Source organism: Conger conger, chromosome 13, assembly GCF_963514075.1.
Source record: "Conger conger chromosome 13, fConCon1.1, whole genome shotgun sequence".
Lineage (NCBI taxonomy): Eukaryota > Metazoa > Chordata > Actinopteri > Anguilliformes > Congridae > Conger > Conger conger.
Window position 1 is genome coordinate 56,364 of NC_083772.1, and position 8,499 is coordinate 64,862.

An 8,499-nucleotide genomic window follows, 5' to 3' on the forward strand; every position below is an offset into this window, starting at 1 on the left:
CTACAGAACACAAACATTATCCAGGAATATAAAATTATCTCAGCATATAAAAGAAATAAAAATCTTAAAGATCATCTGGTAAGCAGCAAACTACCAGAAATTAATACTTTACCGACACAGGGCCCAATATTTTACAAACAAGCCACTACAGTCAGAAACACCACTACCAACACAACCTACATAATAAAACAAACACTAAATAAAAACACTAAAAACTGCATATATGCCATTAAGTGCAAACAATGTGGTATAATATATGTAGGAGAAACAGGGAACACAATTAAATGTAGACTAGCACAACATATATACAACATTAGAAATCATAGAGAGACAGACACACACCTGGTGGCTCATTTCCTTCACCATGGACTTGAGGCACTAGAAATATCGGGCCTTCAAATGAACAACAATTGGACACCGGAGGAGAGACGCAGGTTTGAGAAACACTGGATTCTCAAACTTAGCACTCTATTTCCAAGAGGACTAAATCAACGCACATAGAGCACCGACACAAGAGGGACCAAATTCTTCCTACTTAAAGGCTTCAGTACCCTGAATGGCCAGTGCAAACTTTTATTTCCCAAGAGGCCCTAATATGGGACAACTTGGGAAATAAAGATTTCTTACTTACCTAACCCTAACCCTAACCCTAACCCTAACCCTAACCCTAACTAGGCCTTAGCCCCACAACCATTTTCCCTCACACCACCAAACATTACTCCCTTTGTTCTCCTTAGCACCTCCCCTTCCTGTCTCTAGCACACCCCCTTCCTGACTCCTGGTGGTGAGAAAAGGTATAGCTACAAAGAGATACGGAAGGGTTTACAGGCCCTGCTAACTGATGGAACCCTATTCCTGAACAGGGTTACAAACACACACTCCTTTATCCCCCACTGGTGTACAAACACACACTCCTTTAACCCCCACTGGTGTACAAACCCACACTCCTTTAACCCCCACTGGTGTACAAACCCACACTCCTTTAACCCCCACTGGTGTACAAACCCACACTCCTTTAACCCCCACTGGTGTACAAACACACACTCTTTTAACCCCCACTGGTGTACAAACACACACTCTTTTAACCCCCACTGGTGTACAAACACACACTCTTTTAACCCCCACTGGTGTACAAACACACACTCCTTTAGCCCCCACTGGTGTACAAACACACACTCTTTTAACCCCCACTGGTGTACAAACACACACTCCTTTAGCCCCCACTGGTGTACAAACACACACTCTTTTAACCCCCACTGGTGTACAAACACACACTCCTTTAACCCCTACTGGTGTACAAACACACACTCTTTTAACCCCCACTGGTGTACAAACACACACTCCTTTAACCCCCACTGGTGTACAAACCCACACTCCTTTAACCCCCACTGGTGTACAAACCCACACCCCTTTAACCCCCACTGGTGTACAAAGCCCTTGCATCAACAGTGGAACCAACAGACAGGAACATCAGTGGATACTTTGGGGTGAAAAAGGCATTGGTTGCAGACCACTTCCTTTGAGTGCAAGCCTTCCTCGCTGCTGACTCCATGGTGATCCATCTATCAGGGGACACAAGCAGAGAATATTATAAGCACAAAAAGGGAGAACCTTTCAATTATGAAATGGCAGTTGCCTGTTGCATTCTGGGTTCTGGGTAAACATCACAAATCACAATAAACCTCTTCACATTTCTACCATTTATAACAAGTATAAACTTGACTTCAACAGTTCTTGGTCACTTGGCACAACCATGAAACCGCAAAAAGCAGGTAAATTAATTCAATTTATCAAACCAGTTACTGAACCCTAACCATGTCAATTCTCATGGGGTCACTGTAGGCACTGGATATTCACAATTGCCCATCTAATAATGGAGTAAAGCATCAGTTGTTACCCTTATAAAAGCAATTGGGAAATTGTGCCAATAAAGCTCATTAACCATTTCATGTGGCAGGTTACAAAACATTTTTGGAACATGACATGTTAACAAAGATGGAATACTATGACTCCAATCTGTAGAACCATGTCAGGACATTGTTGATGGCAGAATGGCTCAAGAATGTTCCAGTAAAGTTACACCTTAGACATTAAAGTTTTCCATTCAGTAATGCAATGGTAGAGGGGCTAAACAAATTTTCAAGTGGACCTTCTTGGAAGTTAATGACCTATAGCACCACTCAAAACATAAGACCTTTTCCTGGCTTTTTTGATAGTTCACATTGTCTCCTCCCCCCTCCCTCCTCCCCCGGATACAAATTGCTTTATGTTACATTCCTTTTCTAGGCTATATTGCTGTGTGGGGTGGGGGTGGAAGAATTTGACCCCTGCACTTCTAAATTAATTCCAGCACCCTATTACAGTGTATGTGATGATCACATCTGCTATATTATGACTGCAGAATTTTATTACAGCTATCCTGCAGTTAATTACACCGAGAGGGCAAAACATAAAATTTGGGACATATATGCCACACTGCCACTCAGCAATACTGTTACTTAGCAACCAAGAAAATACTACCACAAATTTAGCAAAACCGTTCCATTAAAAAAAGCATTCATTTAAAGTTTGCCTTGTTGTTCATGATATCCCCCTCTCCCCCCAATTTATTCATTTATTTTTTAAGAAATGGTCACCATTGTATGAACAGATTATGGAATGAGAACCTGTGGTATATTGGGGATATTGGCGCAGCTAGGGGGTGTAAAGGCACTCTGCATCACGTCGTGCATAGCTGTGCCAATATCCACAATATACCACAGGTTCTCGTTCCAAAACCCTTAAATATCCTACCAGCTGTATTTTGTTTCTTCCTTTGCACATTTTTCAAATAAACTCAGATCGAAGGATGAAAAACTTGATTACATCTAATAATGCGTAGTAGTACTGTCCACTGTAGGCATACAATGAAGACCCTGTCCAATATCCTCTTATATTTAAAGCGTCCAGCCACAAGACAAATATGTATAGGCTAACCTACATTTTATGAATTTATGAACAGAAAAAATGATTTCACTTATATACATTTCTAAAGGGAGACCCCCAAGTCGACTCAACTGCCAGCCCATTAAGCAGACAAGGGTCAAAATGCACATAAGCAAATAATTTAACCTTGACAGAGTATAAAATCTTGCAATGTGCAGATATTGTAGTGTTTCAGATTACAATTATTTAATTAATAGAGGGACATCAGTCATTTGGCTGTCCCAGAAACATACAACTAATCTGGTTAATATTTGGTTAAATTGAATCTGTGGTCGCTGCACAGGTAACAATTCACAGTACAGCAATTAATTGGCCAGTCAAACACATTTTTAATATTATGTAAAATCTGTGGAAACCGCACAACTTGCTAGCAGTGTGTAATTTGACCACGCAGCATCTTCCTAAAAATGTAATTCACATTAGAATGTAAATACATTGGTTTGGTTTTGGGAACGATGCGTCAAGAGGCAATCTCCCGCCAATCCCATTAAAGCGAATTAAAATACTTTCCAAAATAATGCTCAAAATCGAGAACAAAGAGCTCCGAAGCACTCCAGTCAGACCACGCGTGCAAGGAGGAAGCATCTGCGTTTAACGACTTAAACCGTTAATCGTATAAACCAATTTCGTGCAAACTGATCGAATATGATACTTAAATATAGGATACGCAATAATTAGTGTATCAAGCTTTCTAGTGTAGTTGTAGGCTACATAGTGACACGGTTTCGGAGTTGCGTTTTGCTAGCACACGAAAGAAGAAGCTTACATTCAATAGCCCACATTTAACGCGTGTTGTCAAAATGTATAGTGGAATCAGGTGATTTGCGACACTTCGGTAGAATTACCAGGAGACCACCAAAAAGTAGTTACTCTCCAATTATGTATACGAGAATGTATTTTTATAAGTTCTCGGATCTCTGAAATATTTCTATATTTATGTGTTGTAAAGTATACTTGTTTATTAACTAACCAATGCCACTTCTGTCAGGCTGATTGCATGTTCAGGTAAAATGGGACAACTTCATTTTCAGTTTAATAATTTTAAACATAGTAAATTATAGCTTATAGGGCTGAACAGAGTAAAATAGGGAATCAGGTTGTATAAATACAAAAGATTACAATAGAATGTGCATAATTTATTAAATTGCAATCTTTTGGAACCTATTAACACTTAGTATCCCAATTTACCTTAAATTCCTGTGCCGTTTTACCAAACACCTTTTGATGAAATGGAACCGTGCTTCAAACGCTTATTCACAAAAAAACCATGTGTATTCTGCAAATTTGTCTAGAAATTAAGACTTCATAAAACGCTTCAAAACATTGCTGCAAATTGTTTTTTGGTTTAACACCCTTATTATGAGGCGGCACGGATGGTGCAGTGGGTAGCACTGCCGCCTCACACGCTTAGGCCAGCCGTGTGTAGGTGTAGAGCCCTACGATGGTCACTACGGCTCGAATCCGCACTTTGGCAAACCATGACATAAATAATGGAAACTATTTCCTTGTAGAATTGTCCCATAATCATGTTTGTTGTGTCATTAGATCCCCAGCTCCATTTCACTGTGGATAGGAAATCCTTTCTGCCATCATTCTACTTAATAGTTATCTCAAATACAATGAAGGTATTTGGCTTTGTCCCCCACTGTTCACTCTGAACAATATGGGATATGCAATTTGTTTTAAGTACATTGTTTTTAATGGCTGTTATTGTAACTGTAAATGTTTTAAATTTTTTTATTTTATTGTTTGAAATTGTTAAAATTAGGGATATGTTACGGCCCCCTGCTCTGTGCTACTTATTCTGGCGTTACTTCACAGGTGCCTTGTTGGCGGAGTACCAGGTCATTTGCGCAATTGGGAGCACCTGTGACCAGATGTTAAAATGTGCCTGACTTTTGTCTGAAGGAGGGAACTCTCTTCCCACATACCTGTTGGTTCTTTTTGGGTTTGCATGAGACAACATTGCTTCAGCATACTTTTCACACATCCACTCACTCACACGACTGATGCAACTGACTTTCACACTACACATTTTTGTTAACTGGTTATTTCAAATAAATTTGACCTTGTTTTTTAAATGCGTCAGTGTGCGTCTCCCTCTTTGTCACGGCCAATGAGCCAGGTCGTGACAGATAATGAAGTACATAATTTAATATCTTCTAATCCTGACAAACTTTACATTCAAATTAATAATATCAAGCAGGAACAACAATATTTACAACTTGTCTACTATCCATGCACACAGATACAGACAATTGCCAAAATATCCACTCACTGAGAACTTTATTAGGAACACCTGTACACCTACTTAGATGTAGAACTGACATTACATCACTACTGACATTAGATAAATTATTGCAATTTATTACATACACAAAAAAATTTGCAATGTTATATACAGTGCCATCTGTAATGTTTAGGACAAAGACATTTTTTTATTTGGCTCTGTTCTCCACAATTTTAGATATGTAATCAAAAATGCATATTCTCAGCAAATATTGAAGGGCATGTTTACAGACTTTGGTTTCACCATATTGAAATTACAGTGTGTTTTATATATAGTAACAAACATATTTTCCTAGACTTTTTCTTGCCTTTGGTTTGTATTATTGTCATTAAACATGAGGGCCAGAGTTGTTCCAATGAATGTCAAGGAAGCCATTATGAGAGTGAAAAATTTAAATAAAAAGTCTGTAATGTCTGTTTTGTTATGCCAAACCTTAGGTGTAACAAAATCAACTGTTTGGAACAGCATTAAGGAGAGAGAACATGTAATGGGGCATGGCAAGCCAAGTAAGACCTCTACAGCTGATAGCTGAAGAATTCTCATCATAAGGAAGAAAAATCCCCAAACATGTGTCCAACCGATCAGAAACACCCTTCAGGAGGCAGGCGTGGATGTGTCAGAGACTACTGTCCACAGAAGACCACAGTCATGTCTCAGTGGGTCACAGACTTCAACCAGTCATGCATACAGAAAATATGCAGTAAACATGACTGTAATTTACATCACATAAATATGTCCCTGAAATGGGGGATTATGTATAAAAAGTGCTGTCTACATGGTGAAACCAGAATGCATAAAAATACCCTTTAATAAAATATGAGAACTTGCACTTTGAATCGTTTGTTTATGAATATAAAATTGTGGTGTACTGAGCTAAATTAATGTTTTTTTCCCAAGCATTACAGAGGGCATTGCATATTACAATTCTTATGAACATATAAACACAACAACAGCAACAAAAATATCAATGAATAACTATATATTGTTTGTAACAATATTAGCATGGTGGATATGCATAGGTATTAAAGGAGACTGGGCTTGGGACTGGGGCAGTTGGAATAGCCAGGGCAGGAGGGAAGGTGAAGGCTGGGTCTCCTGAAGTACTGGTATTGTTCCGATTTTGCCGAGGACTTCACAGACCTCTTTGGAAGTACATCTGCAGCCTACCTGGGAGAAAATATACACGCCTCCACATGCTGATCACCTGGAGATATCAAAGTAACATTAGTTATGAAATGTATGAAAGTAACCAAGAGACCTGTACTAATTATACTGTGTGCCTAATTATACTGTAATTTACTGTACATTCATATAATTGAAGGTAACATGGGTGTAAATATTGTATAATATAATTATTCTGGAGACTGCTCTATTATTGAAGTACTTAGCTGGGCAACTACATAATATGGGCAAGTTGACAACAACAACAACAACAACAATAATAATATATTAATGGAAAATAAAGGAACATATACCAAGATGTCTGAATGACAGTAAGTTAGGCCTATGTCAATAAACAATTGGCAGTGAAATAAGAGCAACAATAATACATTTTATGTCTAAACCTTCACGAATCAAACGTGTATACAAATTGTCAATACTATTAATGACGGTGATATTTTAAAACCGTAATGTGATGTGCATGTTAATGTAGCTGGCTACGACGTTGAGAAACAGACATGCAGAGACATTATCCCGTTTACCTGTAATTTTCCCACATAAGAAAACGAACAATTGGAACATTCAAAATAACAATAATACATCGGGAATACCTCAACAACATAAATATCATTCGAGGACCCGTTAATAGTAAAATAATTATCTAGATAAGACTTACCAAAAGGAGCCCATGGAAATGATTCGCGCCAGGCGATTTCGAATAGTTAAGGAATCCGCGCTTTAAGGACGTCATTCGTTTATCTCGGAACAGCGCCGCGATATCAACGTGCGGCCAAGAATATATCGCATCCGAAGTGATAAGAACTTCCGTTGAGAATGACTGGGAAAAGTTCGCGGCGGCAGGTCCTGGGTTCGAATCCCCGTCAGCCGGGACCTCTCTGAGTGGAGTTTCTGCATTTTCTCCTCGTGTTTGTGTGGGTTTCCTCCCACACCAGTATTGCCCGTGGGTATGAGTGTGTCTGTGCTGGGATGGACTGGCGACCTGTCCAGGGTGTATTCCTGCCTTTTGCCCAATGTATGCATAGCACAATTGAACATATTGAACAATTGTACTATATTTTTAAAAAATTAAACCGAAAATGAATGTCCCAATTTACCTTAGAAGTTGTCCCATTTTAGCCTGACAGAAGTGGCCTTGGTTAGTTCCTAAACAAGTATACTTTACAACATTATAGGCTCCAGCCCCCCTGCGACCCTGTTCGGGATAAGCGGGTTAAGATGGATGGACCCTGATTATGCAAAAGTGAAATTAGATAGGTCACAGCGCCAAGAGTCCTTCAACGTTTTTCCACACTTTCTGGATACCACATACCAATGAGAAGGATTGCTTCATGTTGGTGTTGTAGCGATTAAGACATTCAGTGATTGGCTGCTAATATTTACAGGGCACAGTGCCTCAAAACTTATGTCCCATTTTACATAATGTCCTGACATCACCCTATGAACCGATAATACGGTACGCAGTCAATTAGCCTACAGCTGGAGATCTAGGCATAGGCTACACGTGTTCCTCTCATTGCCACACAGTTAATCAACGACAATAATAAATTACGCCATTATATTAGCAAATGGCGCTTGCTGTGATGAGCCCATTACTTTGGCATACCGGGGGAAAGACAAGTATTCACAAGCCTACCTTAACTGTGCGGTTTCACTGGCATTCCGAGGGCTTAGCGCGCCTTCTTCCTGAACAGGCATTTGCTAAAGAGCCCAAAAAAACCAAGTAAAAGCAAGTAATTTCCCCATCTACAAGTCAAAAAAGTAGCATAATTTGGTGTGAAGCCCAGGACTCTGTTAACTCTAACCAAATATCCCTTGTGCGAACACCGTTGATGATATATATATAATAGTTCTATAATAAGGGCTATAATAGTTCTCTGGGTCAGCTATTTCTAACGCGATTGGTTGTTGGGTTGGTTGCTGAGTTGATTGCGCTGTGTCCGGTCACATTTCTCGTGAGAAACTTGAACATTGGCTGTGTGTCAAATTGCACACTCGTGTAGCTACCTGTGCATTCGTGTTCTTACATGCTTAACATACAAGTG